Consider the following 15,780-nt stretch of genomic DNA (forward strand, 5'->3'; position numbering starts at 1 on the left):
ATTTCTTGTCCATTTCACATAGAGCAAAGATAACATGAAATTCATAATGTCACTATAGTGCAGATATCTGTTGAAGTAGATAGGTTAATGAGTGTTGTCAACTCAGTGATGTTAATTCAAGATTAGTTATTGACAGGAAATCTTGAAATATCCCAAAATCTTACAGCTGAGATGTAAAAGCAACTTGATAGAGCTTTCCTCAAATTTGATAACAATCCTAATAATTTACCCAATATTATCTATAATGTCATGAAAGTAAAAGACACTTTTTTCAACTATCGATAATAATATAAACAAATTTTGATCAACTCTGCTAGGGGGAAGATAAATTATATTTCTGTTTTCTTTATAGAATAACTCTGCAGCCACCAAATGTAAGAAAAAATAAAATAGTAGTATGTTGGCAGATGATAAAAATTACTTTATTTTTTGGATTTTATGATATTTGTAATATTTTTACATTTGGAATTTGTTGTAACTTTTTTTCCTTTCTAAATAATATTCACTTACATACTGTTAAGGATCCAACCACACTCCCCACAAAAGACAAATTCAGGTCCCAACCCCCTGGTCCTGTGTGTATGGACCCATTGTAAATAGGCTCATTTGAAGATGTTATTTCAGTTAAGGTGTGGCCTAACTGAATCAAATCGGGCTTTAATCTGTATTCCTGGAGTCCTTTATACACAGACTAAAATTCAGACTGAAAGAGAGAAGCCACAGTGAGCTGCTGGAAGCTGGAAGTCAAGGGAAACCAGAGGAAAAAGGAGAAAATGCCACAATGTATATTGCCATGTGACGGAAAAGCGAAGGAACCCCAAAGATTGCTGGCCAGCCAGAAGATACTGACCCTGAGAGGAAGAAAGCCTTCTAAGCCTCTGAAACTATAAAATCTTGTTAAACCAACAAGATTGTTGTTGATACCATTGTATGGTATTTGTTTTAGCAGCTGGGAAACTAAAACGCATACCTAAATTTGTATTTGTAGTTTTGTATTCTTTACTTCAAAGTGGGCATTCTCAAATGGTGTAAGTTTTAGCTTCCATCAAATCTGGATCTGCCCTGCAGCTGGGTGACTCTGAACAAACAACATGCATGTTCTGAATCTCGGGTTCCTTATGACAGACTGGTGAATATACAGATTCCTGGTTATTGAGTTGGGAGGTTTAAATGACATAATGAAGGTGAAGCATTTAGCACGGAGTCTAAGTCGGATACTGTCTATAAGTATCATCTGCTTTTTCATTCATGGACATGCATTAAGCACTTAAATGTTCAGGCACTGTGGATTCAGCAGAGAACAGGATGGAAAGAGTCTCTGGCCTTAAGAATCTTAAACATTCTAGTTTATACCAGTTATTGTTGTTCTAATTATTATTATTCTAATTATTATTGGGTCTCTTTGTGCTCTGACTCTTCCTAAAAGAGTTGCTGATTCCTTAGTTATTTTTCAAATTAAATGAATTTAAGTTAATTTGTTTGAAAATTATGTGCCACCTTTTAGATATGCAGTAACCCCAATGACACTTTAAAATGGAACTGAAAACAGACTACTCAATACCCATTCTAATCCTGTGATAGGATGAGGTTGGCATTAACAGTTTGTAATTTGGCATTCTGAGTGGTCAATGACAGGGATGGAGCAGCTGAAGGGAGCTCACCACAGTATCTCATAGGGCCTGTCTAGTGGCTCTCTTCTCTTACTTCCCTTACAGCCTCAGAGTAGAAGAGATCTTGGAACTAGGACACAGTGCTTATTCATTTCTCTGTGGGGCTACCTGTCTTTGGTAGGGTTTTCTGGGGTAACCCATCATTTTAGAAAACTGTTTTCTGCACTAATAGCTTCCCAAAGCATAGCTTTTTGAAGCTGGAAAGGAGTCAGGAAAGGAGGCTATGCCCATGGTTCTGAGGACCAGTGAGTTGGTTTTCCGTTTTGGACCATTTGATTCCAAGCATCTGCTGAAATTTATTTATAGATTTACAGAAAGGGTCTTGGTTATTCTACAGCAGAAGCCCAGTGTGCTGGCTTTAGGCCAGTTTTGGAAAGCTGAAACATTTGACTCTTTTTGTTTTATTTTAGGAGCATGCTGTACTGGTGGAATCAAATGAGGAAGCAGTGAGCTGTGAACACAATGCTGTTTTATTCTTTTATTTTTTGAGTGTGAATGACTTGGTAGGAAGTCTGACAATCATTTAGTTATTTAGTGACAGCTACATTTGGTTATTAAGACCCCAGGTCTACCATTCTTGTGCTGTGAATCTGCTTTTGACATGTAAATTCCACCAGTAGACTGTGAGTTCTGGATGACTCATCTTGAACAGCTTCAGATACAGACTGAGCTCCTTCCGGGCAGGAACCTTATCTATTGCATCCTAGGAATCAGCCCAGTGCCAGGCACTTAATAGATTCTCAGCAAGTATCTGTGGAAGGAAGGAAAGAAGGGAGGATGGGAGGGAAGACTGACCATATAAGTTAATAGGGTTTCCAAAATGGGGATGGAGGCCTCTTCTACCAAAATGAGTTCATATGGTATTTATTTAAGGCATGCTAAGGAAGACTCTGTTAAATAAAATTTACTTCAAAAACAAATGTTAGGGGCAGTTTCCACTGCCGGTGCCAGTCGACCCTGGGCTTACCAGACTCATGGTCACACTGCTTTGCCCTTGCCTCTGCACCAAAGCGGGGTCGCAGGCTCCCCGGTCCCTCCTGCCCTCCACCACCTGCTCCCGTCGCGGCTAGACTCTCAGGACCAAAATGAGGCTGTTTGGAACAACCTCAGGTTTTGGAACTGGTGGCACCAGCATGTTTGGCAGCACAACTACAGACAATCACAACCCTACGAAGGATATTGAAGTAACATCTTCTCCAGATAATAGCATTGGTTGTCTTTTAGCCCACCCACCTTGCCTGGGAACTTTCTAATTGCCGTATCATGGGCTAATGATGTTCATTGTTAGGGAGTTCACTGTTAGGGAGTTTAAGACAGTGGACAGACTATTCCAAAAGCCCAGCAGATGAACATGGGGACTGTCCTGGATGTCTGCTGGAGTGATGGTAGAAGGAAAGTATTTTACAGCATCATGTGATAAAACTGCCAAAATGTGGGACCTCAACAGTAATTAGGCAATACAGATTGCATAGCCTGATGCTCCTGTTAAAACCATACATTGGATCAAAGCACCAAACTACAGCTGTGCGATGAATGGGGGCTGGGATAAGACTTAAAGTTTTGGGACACAGTCATCAAATCCTATGATGGTTTTGCAACTCCCTGAAAGATGTTACTGTGCTGATGTGATTTACCCCATGGCAGTGGTGGCGACTGCAGAGAGGGGACTGATGGTCTACCAGTTAGAGAACCAACCTTTTGAATTCAGGAGGATAGAATCTCCACTGAAACATCAGCATCATGTGTGGCTATTTTTAAAGACAAACAGAACAAGCCGACTGGTTTTGCCCTGGGATGCATTGAGAGGAGAGTTGCAATCCACTACAGCAACCCCCCCAAATCCTGTCAAAGATAACTTTAAGTGTCATCCATCCAACGGAACCAATACTTGCTCCTCAGGACATTTATGTGGTAAATGGAATCGCATTTCATCCCGTTCATGGCACTCTGGCAACTGTGGGATCTGACAGTAGATTCAGTTTTTGGGACAAAGTCGCCAGAACAAAACTGTAAACTTTGGAACACTTAGATCAACTGTTCGGAACACTTAGCTGCTTCAATCACAATGGAAACCTATCTGCATTTGTGTCTAACTATGACTGGTCAAAGGGACATGAATATTATAATCCCCAAAAGAAAAATTACTTCTTCCTTGTTAATGCAGCTGAGGAGCTTAAACCCAGGAATAAGAGGTAATGACCTGAGACCTCAAGGCTGATCTGAGTTGTTTACTGTCCACTCTGCCTCATCTCTGGATGAATTTGGGTCCCAGCTTTTGGTGGGTGGTCAGCCATCGCCGCTGGAACAGTCTGTGGAGAAAACGACATGCACTTTCAGCAGTCAGGGACCCAGCTGTCCATGCTGACATGCTGACTCCATTCCACGGCCTGATACAGATATTTTTCTGTAACTTTAAGGAGACTGAAATTATTGAAGAAGTTAGGTTCATGGGGGCAAAGCCAAGTGTTTTGTAGTGCTTCACAATGTATGTATTAAATAATATCTGGAAACATTCTATGAACCCTGTACTGTATTTGGTAATAAAATATTTTGAAGATTTATCAAAAAAATAAATATTATGTTTTGAGAATAAACCACTTCCTGTATTGATACATAGTAAAGTGCTTTGCAACTCTAAATTCATTTTTCCAACTAGGAAACATTTAAATATGTGTCAAGTAAAAGTTTAGGTTAAGGAGTTTGTTAAGAGTCAGTATAGATCCATGACTTAGGCTAATGAGATTTGAGGCAGAGTGCCTGAACTTTAACCCAGCTCTGGCACATATACCACATATACCCCCTGGTAAGTTACCTACGCTCTCCGTGCATCAGTGTTCTCATATATAAAATAAGAATGATGATGATAATGACTTTGTAGGGTTATTGGGAAGATTGAAGGAGATAAAATGCTTGGCACAGAATAAATGCTCAATAAAAATTTCTCCCCTTTCTCTTTGCCCTCTTTACCTTTTTCTTCCTCTTTCTTTCTCTCCTGCATAATTCTGACTAACCTGGACATTGGCACTTTCCCCTGCTTACTTCCTCATCTGATCTCCAGGAAGCATGTTAGAGTCTGGGAATGGCTGGGAAAACTTTCTGTAGACCACGTTCAGCTCAACCTGGTAGTAACAATCTTGCATAGCTTTTGAGTGTCCAGAGAGGAAATGCATAAATGTTCTTATCCCCAAATTTTAAGAGTCCAGTACTTACATTTTTGCTCTTTTACTTACTGTTCATCCCTTTCTACCCATCCCCAATCCTAAACTGGATTTCACCAGCATTCCAAATCCTCTGGGATGCTCTGTGCCACTTTTTCTTCTTGGAATGCAAGCTTTTATTTTTCTTTTCAGAGATTTTACTGGGTAAGAAATTGTCACTGAGGGGTGCTTCCTAAGGGCTTGGGCTTTGAAGGTGACTGGCTATTTAAAAGCTATGAGTGATGGAGAGAAAGAAGCCAAGCAAAACCTGTCCTTCTGGAGAGAGCCCACAACTCTCTAAAGCAGCCCTTTCCTCTAGCTCCTCCATGACAATTCAAGGTCAAGCTCATCTTTGGTGGTGGCTTGATTTTCCTCATTTTGTACATTATTTATGTAACATGAGGGTTGTGAAGGAGTGTGGATATATAGATGATTCATAGGCAGAAGCAGTTAGAAACAGATTGCAGAAGCCCATCTCCTCTTACTTGGGTGCCACACCCCCTCACCCCTCTGCCACACACATATAGCTGCTTCATATGCTAATTTATACATATCTCGCAGTGGCTACTCCAGTTAAATGCAGTCCTTGGCCTCTGACTGCCCTACAGTGCAGAGAAGGTGGGCACATTGGCCCTTTAGAGGCTCTAACCCTCAACAGACTGGGTTTAGATTAATTCTCACCAAAAAGCTAAAAAACCCAACCCCATACCATAAAATAGCATAAGGAATTCTAAAAAAGTTATGATGACTACTTCAATGCCTGTTTTTTGAAATATCAAGTTCTTAAAAAAAAAAGTTTTTCTCTCTCTCTCTCTCTCTCTCTCTCTCTCTCTCTCTCTCTCTCGCTTTTGTGTGTGTGTGTGTGTGTGTGTGTGTGTGTGTGTGTGTGTGCGCGTGCTGCTGCTGCTGCTGGTGTTCTCTCACGGCTAACCTCAAAAGATCCTTTTCTCAACTTTTAAAAAGTTTTGTCTAAATCTGGAGCCTGCCTTCAGGTGATAGCCAACACTCTCTGATGCCCTGGGAAGAGCACAGACTGTGGGGTCAAGCAGCCTTGGTTAGGTAACTCAGTGGCATTGTGTCTCTGTTATCTATTGCAATGATAAAGCCATGTCACAAGACCCACCAAAACCTCCATGGCATACAAAGAATTCATCGCTTCTGCTTCAGGGGTGGTCGGCTAAGCAGCTCTGTTGACTTCACTGAGATAACTCATGTATTTGAGGGGTTAGCGGACTTTTGGCTGGTCTAGAATGGCTTAGGCTGTGGCAATGCAATGGGGTGTCTTGACTCTGCCACGCATCTCCCATCCTCCAGCAGGTTGGCCTAGGCATGTTCTCGTGGCAACAGCAATTGAAGAAAGAGAATAGGCTGAGTCCCACAAGCACTTTTCAGGCTTCTGCTTGCAGTACATTTGCTAACATCCCATTGGCTAAAGTGTCACATGGCTGAACGCAGAGTTGGATGGATGTCGTGTAAAGCCTGAAATTAAGGACCAATATTAAGTGTTTCCTTGACTTCTGGTAAAATCGAGGGGCCTTGGAGTGGCCTAACTGCAGGTTCCTGTCTCCTTTTGCAAGATTCCCTGTCCTTATCCTGGGGGCCAGGCACTTACTCCTGAGTAGCAAGTAACAATCTTCAGTTTGCTGCCAGCCTGTGGAGTCATTCAAACAACCCAAACACATCCTCCTGTGGGAACCAGGGTGACCATGCTCTCTTGTATTACAAATCCTGCCTGTCACTGCCCCTGGTTGTTCACTCCGTTCCCAAGTACAATCCCCACGTGACCCTTCATGGCCTGTAGGGTCCTCCTCCCCCGGGTCTGTGAATATATGTGACTAATAAACTGCTCTGAATCTCCTCTGTCCAGTGTCAGGTGTCATGTGTTTGGCTATCACCACAACCCTAGGGCCAGAATCCCTTCCTCACCAGTGGAGTGAATAAGAGGCGAGAAAAACAATGGATATGCCAAAGTTACGTAGCAAATGGCTTGTAACCAGGGAGGGGTGAAGGATTGGGGTCTTTTTTTTTTTTGCAGTTTACTACAGTGCAACCTTAGGAAAGTGAACTGACCTCTCTGAACTTGACTTTCCCCCTCTCTTGAAATACGGCTTATGATCCCTAACCGGCAGCCTGTGTGGGACTAAATGAGAGGATTTGATCGAATAGGTGTGACTCATGGCTATTTAAGCCCACGAAAGTACTGTGAAACCAGTCTTGACTACATTTCCAGGATAAGGAAAATATATGCTTATCCCTTTGGCTGGTTTCTTCATTAGCAGATTAGATACAATAGGCTCAGGTGTATAATAAACTATTATTGAGCAATGTGTTACTCAAATATTTATTGGACACCTACTCTGTGCCTGGCACTATGCATATCCATTGAGATACAGCAATTGATAAGCTTCTAACCCTGCTTTCAAGGAACTTAGTCTAGTAAGATAATTACACAGACATTGACAACAGAGTGCCGAATGCTATGAGAGTTACCATTTGCAGAGTGTACTTACTTATTGAAGTAAGCTTTTTGCATGCATTATCTCATCTAATTCCACAACAAACCTGTTAAGTAGGTATTGCTATCCCTATTTTATAGAGGAGGAATATGAGATTTGAAGATGTTGTGACCTATGCTTAGGTTAAACAGCTAGAAAGTGGCAGATCTGGGATCGAGTTCTTACCTGCCTGGCTGCTAGGACCAGACTGATCATCTCTTCACTGCCTCACTTATGCCTTTGCACTGTAGCTTCTCACAGATTGGGGGTGGGGTGGGATGGGGTGGGTGGAGGAGGACTGGTGGGAACCTAAGGCCAGTCTAGAAGGTGGACCATCAGGAAGGGTTGGGAGGGTATCTCTGCTGCTCTCTGTGAGACACAAGTGCCCTCTCATTCCTGCCAGCTGGTTTGGTTTGCTAGTTCCTGAGCCTCTGGGATGTGGGTGGCAAATAGAGGCCACCAACATTATCCTGGAGTCTGAAAGTCCAGAAACAGCCCTCTCAGTATCTTCATCATAAAGGGACAAATGAGTGCATATCTGTGTGTAGGTAGAGAGAGGGTGGATTTGAGCCCTTTCCAGTAAAGCCACCTCTTCATCCATTCTGCTCAGACTTGCTCTGTGTGAGTGTGTGTACAGACATACATATGTAATATTTTCAGACTTTATCCTGCTTTCAAACTGCTCGTGGCAGGGGTGCAGATGGAACTATATGCTAATGAACGTGGGGGAAGCATGCTCCCCACATAAGGATTGCTCCTCTGTATGTTTAAAACAAGTCATCTGCTAAGGGGCTTCTCTCCCTAGCAGTTAGCTCTAGGCTGTGTGTCGTATGCACACATTAGCTGCTGGCCTGGTGTAAGCTGGCCAAAAAGCATGACCTGGAGCATAGATGAAAAACCCATGTGGGCGGTGGAGAAAAGGGATGCTTTATGTAAGTGCTTTTTAGACAGATGGAAGATTCATTTTAATTGCATAAGAGGCAATCTTTCTTGAGTAGAGATTGGGTCCTTTTGCAAACCTGTGCTAGTCAAATCTTTGCTGCTGCCACTGCTTTTCTAAATGCCCCTCAATTTCCATGATAATTGCTCATCGATGTTTCAGGTTGTATCTGGGCCATTTGACGGTTATGCAAATGCTCAGAGATTCTCAGCATTCCCCTCACTCAGGGAAGGTTCAGACCAGTTCTGATGATGCCACCTGAAGTCTTGAGCCAAAGTCCTAATTGGAGCAGTAGTTTTGAGAAATGGTCAGTTGGATATTCACAACATGGGGCGTTGGGAAGATTGCATGAAAGTTTAGAGCAGTGGTTTTCAAGATGTGCCCCAATGGATGGTCTGGCTTCACAGAACCTATGAGTTCTGAATATCTCCTGCCCCTTTAGAGTCCACCACTGAGAGAACCTACACGTCCTCCCAGAATAAACACCCTTGAGATTCTCAGGAACCAGGGTTCCATTAGATCAAGGGCCTGGAGGGAGGTGAGGCTGGCTTCTTGCATATGTTTTGGACTATGGAATTCTGGGTGTAACAAGAAAAAGATCAGCTCGCATCCTCTGGCTCCTGTGCAGCAACAAACAAGGAGAAATTACTTATTCTGGCTGTTTATTTTATCAGCAACAAGTGAGTAAAACCTGATTCTCACCAGCAGCAGGCAGCCTAGGTGAGCTCACTTCTCTGTAGGATGAAATTTTCCCAAAACAGAACAAAGAGTTCTGAGGTACAGGAAAGGGAGACACTTGCCCCAAGCTAGTTATGTGCTAGGTGGAAGGAAGCTCACCTCAGGGATGGGTTTTTGTGGGTACTGTGCCAATTTTGTTAATCTCTGTATAGCCAGTTGGCTGGCACAGGAGAGGTATTTAATACGTATTTGATGGCAGGATGAATGACCTCACTGAGATCAGCTGGGATGGAGGCAGCCTCACCCAAATTAATCCTTACCACCTGTAAATAACACAGTAAGTTAAACCAAGTTTTGGTGCAGGTTGCTGGGGAATAGCTATCCCAGGGAAACAGGAGGGACACAGGAGCTTCTCAGCCTTTGTCACTGGCCTCATCACACTGTAAGTCATACTGATTTGAAGAAGCAGATTTTCTTCCCTGGACCATCTATTTTCATTCTCCAGTGTATTTCTTCTTTAGAATTTATACTTTCCCTTAACGTAGTACATCGTTTTTCATATCTGTGCCTTTGCATGTGTTGTCACCTCTGCCTGGAATGCCTCCCCCATCCTCCTGGCAGTCTCTCACTTGGCCTGTGATCACAGATCTCATTCTTCTGCTGAGAAGGTCTGGTATGGGGGTTGCCCTCAGGCCCAGGAGCCAGGCTGCCTGGATTTCCATCCTGGGATGCCACTTATTGCTTGTGACTTTGGCAAGTTACTCGAGTTGCCTAATAATTCTGGACCTTGGTTTTTCATCTGGAAAATAGGGATTATGATAATTGTACCCAAATCAGAGGACTGTTATAAGAATTGAATTAGTAAATACACCTAAAGAACATAGAGCAGCGCCTGGGACACAGGACTCAGTACGTATCAGCCACCATCTAGATGGTGACTCCTTTCTCTTTTGTACTCCTCTCCGAGTGATTTTCTTCTCTCTCCTCCCATGCCATTTTGCTCTTGTCTCTTTTCAGCTATGCATTGCAGGTAAGGTTCATTCCCCTATTCAACAACTCTCAGGGGCTCTTCAGTACCCACGCAATTACATTCAAACTCTTCAGCAGAATTCAAGGCTTTCCGTTTCCTAGGCCAACCAATTTTGACAACATATTTTCCTCACTACTTCCTGACCCATGCCTGATGCTCCTGCCTAAATGAGCTCTGCCTTCTTCTCTAATCAGGTTCTGTGCTCTCTCACTTGCTGCTTTGACTGGCCCAAACCATTCCTCCTGTGGCCTTGTCCTTCCCCTCCTCCTCCTGGCCAGACCTCTGTGAATGAGGAAGGAAGATTAGCAGCCAGCCTGCCAGAGTTGGCCTACTTGGGTCTGTAGGTTTCAGATACTCTTGGCTTGGTTCTGGAGGTCAGGTTCTGCATTCACATTCAGAAAGGCAGTACACTCCTCAGATCACATTCCAAGGAACATTTGTACATTATAGCAAACTAAAACCCATCAGCTTTAAAGCTTATAGAAGGTTTATGTTCCATCATCACCCAAAGTGCCCTGGTTTGCTTGCCTCCTTGTGACAAGAGTTTTATTACACCAACTTTGGTTACTTCAAGGGCCAGAATCAGTTATCTTGAGGGATTTTAATTTATAAAATATGAAGGAAACTGCTTATGCTATAGATAGGGTTACTGCATCTTATTGTCCCTGAATACATATGGCTTTTAAAATTACCATTTAATGATTCATATGTAACAGAAAAGTGCTTACGTTATAATGGTAGGAGAAAAATAAACAGAATGCAAAATTGCATTTACAAGATGATAATAACAGTGTAGGAATCATGCAGGTCGAGGATATGGACAAGGACTAGAAGAGGCTGTAGGCAAATGAAAATTGTTTGATTTTTTGGAGGAAATGAGATTATAGACAATTTTTTCTTCCATTTATTATGGTTGTGTTATTGTTTCAGCTATTATACAAAACAAAAGCATCAGTTAATAATGCTAATAGCTACCATTTGTGATATATTCATTTTCTAAAAAGCAGATGCTTAATCTGAGCCACTGGGCTCTGCCTCATCTCACTTAATCCCCACGACTCCCCTGTGAGGTAGGGCTGATTACCCTGGGTTTAGGGGTGAGAGAGTAAAGGAGTCACCTGAAGTGCTATAGGTGCTAAGGGAATGAGCTCTGATGCATGGCTCCACTCACTTTAGCCTGTTCTTTCAACCATTGCTTCTTTCTTATTAAAACAAAACCAAACAGCATTTTATGAGTCATTTCTTTTATTACGGAAAAATTGGAGAATGCAGAAAAGAAAAAGAAAACTTTAAATAAAAAATAATCTGGAATGTCAGCCCCTGAGAAAACCATTGTTAACCTCGTGGACATATCTTCCAGGCCTTTTCCTTTCATGGCCTGTATCTCTCCTTGCGGACTTTCAATGTTTCCTTAAACTGGGATGTGCAGAAGGATGAGGCGTCCTTGTTTGTAAGCCTTAATCTTGAGACGGGAGCCTCAAAAGACCAGGACTCTTCTGTTGGCTTCTAGAATTTCCTCTCTTAAAATTTGAGATGAGAGTGACTGAGGAATTGGAGGATGGAACAGAAGGAGTTAACTCAGCTAACAGAATTAGACAGCCTAAAGGGTAATGTTCTGCCCAGGTGACTGTTCCAACTCTCATACTTTGATGGTCTGGGGATTAGATATATTTCAGGAACACTTTGGGAATCTGCTTTAACTAAAACATTGAGCATTAAACAGTTTGTGCATATCTAGGAGGAAGAAGTTTATGCATATCTAGGAGGAAGTAGAGACCACTTCATCATAAAAGCTCCATAAAATTATAAGGCCATTTTGTAGTACTCCAAGACTAGAGGTTTTTCTACAAATATTTGTACTGTCAGGAGATAGTACAAACTTTTCTAATATTTTCATTTTATTAAAATATTTAATATCTTCCTTATATTTTACATTTTATTTTAAAATAATTTCTTTTATGAGTTTAGCAGTGACTGCAACCTCATTGGGCATTTCTGTCATGCTGACAACTTTATGAAAGGTTTGTATGATAAGAATGCAAGAGAGCTGATGGAGGTGTATCTTTTATTCATTCATTTATTCATTTACTTATTAATACATCTAGTAAATATTATTGAAAAACAACCATATAAAATCCTTTCTTGTGCATTTGTTATAAAATTATTGTCAAGGACATTGCCTATTATGTATATCAGTGCTCTATGTATGAAGTCCAAGTGAAAAATTTATTTTAGGATTAACTTCCCCCACAAAAACTTGTTCTCATGAGTTACACCAAGCTTTTCCCTTCTGATAATAGCCATTTATCTTTGAGTTTCCCATTTTGTCCTAGTTGCCAGGACTCGATGCTCAATCACAAGTATTATGTTAAACTCATGATTTCTCTCTTTCTCTTCTTGTGGCCCTGATTTTCTGCTTTATTAACCTTGTTACATGTTTATTCCTTTTGGAAGCCCACATTAATTCCTTCTGGGAAAAGGGAAGAGGCAAAAATTTAGGGCATGGTGCTAGGTATCCTTATCAAAAGCCTATCAGTTGGAATAGGAGAGGTGATAGTTGCGCAACACTATGAATGTACTAACTGCCACTGAATTGTACTTTAAAATGGTTAATTTTATTTTCAAGTGGTTATGTGAATTTTGCCTCAATAAAAAAATTGGGAAAAAAAAATGCCTACACAGCCCGCCCTGATCAAAGATGACAGAGTGAGAAGCTTGGGGGCTTTCTCCCCTCCCCCACAGAAGCTTTGAACAACCAGCAAGACCTGGCAGACACACCTTTCTCAAAGTTCCAGAAAACAATTAAAGGATTGAGATATCAAGGTGAGCGCTCTATCAAGAAAAAAGGCAACTTTAAAAGGTAGGATCTTCTGGTGTCCTGGCTAATCCCTTCCCCCTACTCTCCTAGGCTCTGCAGGGAGCCACCCGTGCTCCCAGTGTGAGTCCCTGATCCTTGTGTACATACTGGGAACATGTATGCCTGGACCAATCTGTCTGATGGCAGCAGAAAGATGGAACCAAGACGCTTGTCACAGATTTGCTGCCCAGAATGTGCTATGCTTATAGAAGGCAGCTCACACAGCTCTCCTGCAGAGCACTGTGGGAGTACAGTCAAATCACAGATGCCTGGGGCAAAGGATTGCTGGCTGTGGGGCATACAATGCAGTGCCCATGACCCTGAGGAAACAGTTTCCCAAGGAAGAAAGGATGTTTAAATCAAAACATAAAAAGAAATGGAAAGTGACAGTCCAGACAAAGGAGACGATTAAAGCATTAAAAACCGTCAATGAGGAGGATCAGACCAGGGACATACCAGACAAGGACTTTTTAAAAATAGTGCTAAATATGCTCAGAGAGCTAAAGGAAAACATAGATAAAGAACTATTAGGAAAACAATAGATAAAGACAAAGAGAATATCATTAAAGAGATAGAGATTATGAAAAGGAACCAAATAGAGCTGAAGACTACAGTAATGGAAATTAAAAATTCCCTAAAGGGGTTTGTGTTAGTCAGGATTCTCTAGGGAAACAGAATCAGCAGGAGATATCTGTAAATATGAGATTTTATACAAGTGTCTCATGTAACTGTGGAGATGCACAAGTCCAAATTCCATAGGGCAGGCAGCGAGCTGGCAACTCCGATGAAGGTCTTCAACAAACTCCTCAGAAGAGGCTGGCTGGCTGAAGAAGTGAAAGTTCTCTCTCTTCTCCCTTAAAAGTCTTCAACTGATTGGATTAAATCCAGCTGATTGAATTGTCTCATTGCAGAAGACACTCCCTTTGTTGATGTAATCAGCCACAGATGCAATTAATTGACTCATGATTTAATAAACCAGCCTTCTGGTTTATTAACCAGCCACAAATGTCCTTGCAGTAACAATTAGGTCAGTGCTTGCTTGACCAGACACTTGGGCACCATCACCTAGCCAAGCTGACACATGAACCTAACCATCATAGGGTTCAACAACGGATGGGAACTAGCAGAAGAATCAGAGAACTTTTGAAATCAGAGAAAATGGAAATCATTCAGCCTATGGGATAGAAAGAAGAGCAAACGAAAAAAGTGAACAGAATCTGAGGAACTTGTGGGATACCATCAAGCATACCAGTATACACATTGTGGGAGTCTCAGGAGGTAAAGAGAGAGAGAAGGGGGCGGAGAGACTATTCAAAGAAATAATAGCTGAAAATTTCCAAAATTTAATGAAAGACATGAAAATTCACATCCAGGAAGCTCAACAAACTTCAGACAAGATAAACCAAATAGATCTCCACTGCGGCAAATTATAATCAAACTGTCAAATGCCACAGATAAAGAGAGAATTCTGAAAACCCCAAGAGAGAAGCAATGTGTCATGTACAAGGAAGCACCAATAAGGCTAAATGCCAATTTTTCACCTGAAACCATGGAGGGAAGAAGCCAGTGGTTTGACATATTTAAAGTGCTGAAAGCAAAAAATTGCCAAACAATAATTCTACATCTGGCAAAACTGCCTTACAAAAATGAGAGAGAGATTAAGGTATTCCTAGATAAACAAAAGCCGAAGGAGTTTGTCACCACTAGGCTGACAGATGCTAAAGAGAGTTCTGCAGGTTGAAAGGAAAGGACACTAGACAACAAATCAAAGCTGCATGAAGAAATAAAGGTCTTTGGTGTGGGTAACAAAATGGTTAAATATAAATACCAGTACTATTGTATTTTGAGTTTGTAACTTTTTACTTCCTACAGGATCTAAAAGGCAAATGCATGAATAGTAATGCTAATTCAATGGTTTGGACTCCTAATGTACAAAAAATGCAATTTGTGACAAGAACCACATACATGTGAGGAGACGGAGGGTTATAGGAATACAATTTGTGTATATTATTGAAGTTACGTTGGTATGAAAGCAAAGGAGATTTTTTAGATGTTGGATATTAAATTTACACTCCATAGTAATTGCAAAGAAAACATCAGAGCATATGAAAACTCACAGAGATAGAAAGTAAAGTACAGATTACCAGCAATGGGAGCAAGGGGAATGGGGAGTTAATGCATAATGGGTTCAGGGTTTCTGTTTCAGGTGATGGGAAAGTTCTGGTAATGGGTGGTAGTGAGGGTACTGCCTCAATGTGAATGTGATAATCCCATGAATGGCATGATTGAGAGTGGTTGAGATGGGAAAGTTTCTGTTGTAAATATGTCTCCACAATTTAAATAAAAGAGTGAGCAATCAAAGAGTCAATGCCAATTAAATGCAATATTTATTCCTGGACTGAATCTAATAACGAAGGAGAAAAGGCCCAAAAAGACATTATTGGGACAATTGAAAAAATTGTATGATTTATATCAATTTTAAATTTCTAGAACTTGATAACTGTGCTGAATTTGGTTATGTAAGTGAATATCCTTGATCTTAGGAAATGTACTAGAAGTATTAAGTGTGGAAGGAGCATGCTCAGATGCACAGATGCTCAGATGCTCAGAGCACATCTACTCTCATATGTTCTGTAAATAGATAAATAGCTAGACAGATACATTTATAGATGGGTAGATAAAATATGGCAAATGTGGCAAGATGTTAAAATTTGTGGATTTGGGTAACTGGGGGTGTGGTGGGGATATGTTCGAGTTCTCTGTATGGGGTTTGTATAATTTTTGCAACTGTCCTGTAAATTTGAAATTATTGCCATGTAAAAAGTTTAAAGAAAAAAAATGCTTATCAGTGATCAGTTGACTTTGATGATAATAATGATGAAGGTGATGACTAGACCCTAGTTGAAGATACAG

General features: G+C 41.2%; 1 protein-coding gene and 1 pseudogene across 4 annotated transcripts in view; both read left to right on the forward strand.

Annotated features, from left to right (window-relative positions):
- Positions 1-15,780, forward strand: part of CACNA2D3 (calcium voltage-gated channel auxiliary subunit alpha2delta 3) — a 1,184,653-nt gene that overhangs the window by 34,763 nt on the left and 1,134,110 nt on the right. The gene's annotated exons all lie outside the window — the stretch shown is intronic.
- Positions 2,736-4,084, forward strand: LOC119505613 (annotated as a pseudogene).

Source organism: Choloepus didactylus, chromosome 1 (assembly GCF_015220235.1).
Source record: "Choloepus didactylus isolate mChoDid1 chromosome 1, mChoDid1.pri, whole genome shotgun sequence".
NCBI classification, from domain to species: Eukaryota; Metazoa; Chordata; class Mammalia; order Pilosa; family Megalonychidae; genus Choloepus; species Choloepus didactylus.